A 3149-nucleotide genomic window follows, 5' to 3' on the forward strand; every position below is an offset into this window, starting at 1 on the left:
TGTGATGTTTAAAGGGTTATTGAATGTTCCAGGCCTTTATCAGGAAACAACAGCCTTATAAATAGTCCTTCTCCTCAGACTGTCACTTCAATCAGCAGCAATTTGCTTGCCTGTGCAGATGCCAAGCACTCTGAAAATTCAAGGAAATGATGATTAACAAGAGTGGGATGCATTCTGGTGGTCGTTTCTTTCATAATATGTAACATAATTAAGAAACTAACATTAACCAGAAAGATGGACCAAGAAAACCTTAAGAAGGAGCTGCTTCCAGGAAGTCTTCCAGCTTCACAGATGTGTGTCAGAAGGCCACATTTTGTCAACTTAAATAAAAGCCTCTATCAGGAATATATTTTGGTTAAGGAAAATGATGAAGAATTTACAAAAAATAAAAATAATCTTCTCCAAAGGAAAGTGACAGAGCAATTGTGCAAAGCTCAGGCAACTAATTTAGAAGGGAAACAAAAACGTTTAACAATGATTTTTACTTATTTTCTCATAGCATGCAAAAGTAAATGTTTCCAAAGGTGCTTATTTTACTAATCAAAAACAAACTAATCAAAAACAACTAATGAATTAGTGTAATTAGGTAGTTAAAGTGATAAAGTTACACATTTTTGTTTCTAAAATTTCTTTTTTTTTTTTTTACGCAAATTAACATTTTCCTTTGAATTCCAAATTACAACATGAATGTGGAATTTATCTGCAGAATAAAAACATTTAGTTTTCATCTAAATAAACCAACGATTAAATATTTTTTTTATTCTTCGGAGTGGAACACAAAGTGACAGACTGAAAAGTCTTGTTTGCTTTAAAAAACATTGAACCCCTCAGCTGTACACTTCCACTTCTCGTAGCAAGTCAGTATCTATAAAACATTCATCTAGCTTTAAATTTCATTATGAATATATTAATAATTTCATGAAACCAAACTAACTCTTTTGATGAAGAAGCTGTTTGTTTCTAAAACCTGGAGCACGTGTCTGATCAGAGCGAGCCCACAGGCATTAATTAGTTGATCCAGAATTACTCTGCTTCCTTTCTCAGCACGGCCTGATGACCTTGGCTCACAAACGAGCTGCTCTCAAACTTCACTTATTTAAAAACACACCAGCTACAATGTTTTAAACACAGTAAAACACATATTTAAAGGTACTCACTGCAATCTATATAACCAGCTGTATAAAAAGGTTATCCTAAACTTTATAAAATGATGCAGTTTGAAACTGTTTACTCCAGTAACGTGGTCCAGATGACACGATTTAAACTTTTTTTGTTGTTATCCACATAAATGAGCTTACAACACTTTTTTTTACTCTACTTTTTAAGCTATATTGAGATGCAATTCAGAAGTGTGGGTATGCGCTCAACAAAAACAAAAAAAAGGGGTGAAAGCACCAGTGATTTATTTAGATGATAATGGTACTGTATTTCCTCCAGTCGTTTAACAGTCAACAATGGTGTACCACAAGGCTCAGTCTTAGGACCCAACCTCTTTACAGTCTACATATGTAATGTATGTCAGAGCATCTCTAATGCATCCTTACATTTCTATGCTGATGACAGTTGTTTTTTATCGAGCCAAAACAGTCGCTAAGGCTTCCCAGATTTTGTAGTCCACTTTCGACATCATCCAGTCAGATTTGTTCTGTCTCAAACTTGTCCTAAATGCCGACAAATTCTAAGGGATGCTTTTTTCAAACAGGAAGTCGGTCTCAGCAGTTCTTCCTCTGATTTTATCCTCAAATAGTGTCCCTGTTGAGTTTGTCGATTCCTACAAATATTTGGGTATCTTGGTCGACTTGCATCTCTCTTTTAAGCTTCATGTGGAAAACCTAGTAAAGAAACTGAAAGTTAAACTGGGTTTCTTTTTCAGAAATAGATCCTGTTTAACTCTGAATGCTGGGAAACTCATTGTAACTGTGACTTTCCTTCCCTCCATTGACTACGGTGATATTTACATGAACGCTCCTACAAGCACCCTGCAGATGTTGGATGCTGTCTATCATGGTGCACTAAGATTCATAACAGGCTGTAATTACCGTACCCATCACTGCACCCAGTATTCACTGGTTAACAGGACATCATTAACTTCATGCAGACTCTCCCATTGGTACATTTTCATCTTTAAATCACTTCTTGGTCTGCTGCCTTCATACATCTCCTCCTACATGTCACTGCGAAAGTGCAGTTACAGCGTGCGCTCTCAGGACATTATTACCTGCAGTGTTCCCTCAGTGAGGACTGAACTAGGCAAAAGGGCCTTCTCCTGCTCTGCTTCTGTTTCTTGGAATATCTTGCAAAAAGATCTGAAGCTCTCGACCTTGTTCTCTCTAAGTGGCTTCAAACATCTGTTAAGTTCCTGACAAGAACCAATGCAGACATGTTCCTGTTTTTAGTTTTCTACACCGCCTTAAAATCTAGCTGGTTTTTTTTCGCTACTTTTCCTTTTGATTGCCATTTTATTTTAACTTGTTAAAAAATTTTTAATTTGTACGCATCTATTATGATTGTCTATTGTTGTTGTTGTCTACTGTTATCACTCTTTAAAAATTCAGGTCTCTCTTGTAAATGAGTCCCCGAGGCTCAGTGGGATTAACCTGTATAAATACAGGTTGAATGGAAAAAAAACAAACGCGTGGAAGCTGGACTTGTGTGTCTGACCTTCATTTGGTTGCAGTCTTAAGTACCAGTAAATAAATATGACAGACCTTGACGAACTGGAGACATTAGGTGGAAATATAAAACTCTGCTGCTAAGCATTAAAGAAAAGAGAGAGAACGACAAAAACCTAATCAATAAATGTCGCGGATCAAGCGGTGGACTGCCACAAAGACAATCTAACCCTTCTTATCTGCCTAAAATATGCAAAAATATGCACCAAAACACCAAAACTGCAAGGATTCTCCTTCCCAAACATCTCTTGCATGGTTTGACCTGTCTTCAGTCACTTCAGTTATTTTAGTAGGTAAACACGAGATAATTCTTATCTGGTCACAGATTTTGTTTACAAAGGTTCATTTCAAAGCCATTACACATCTATGAGAGAAATAATTTGCAGATTATTATTATTTTTTCACCAGTAACTCTAAATTGTCCCTGGGTGTGAGTGAGTGAGTGAGTGAGTGAGTGAGTGAGTGAGTGAGTGAGTG

At 36.6% G+C, this 3149-nt stretch overlaps 1 protein-coding gene across 1 annotated transcript in view; it reads right to left on the reverse strand.

Annotated features, from left to right (window-relative positions):
• tmcc2 (transmembrane and coiled-coil domain family 2) overlaps positions 1 to 3149 on the reverse strand; it is an 11226-nt gene that overhangs the window by 7057 nt on the left and 1020 nt on the right. The gene's annotated exons all lie outside the window — the stretch shown is intronic.

This window comes from Nematolebias whitei, chromosome 7 (genome assembly GCF_014905685.2).
Source record: "Nematolebias whitei isolate Nwh7 chromosome 7, NemWhi1, whole genome shotgun sequence".
Taxonomy (NCBI): domain Eukaryota; kingdom Metazoa; phylum Chordata; class Actinopteri; order Cyprinodontiformes; family Rivulidae; genus Nematolebias; species Nematolebias whitei.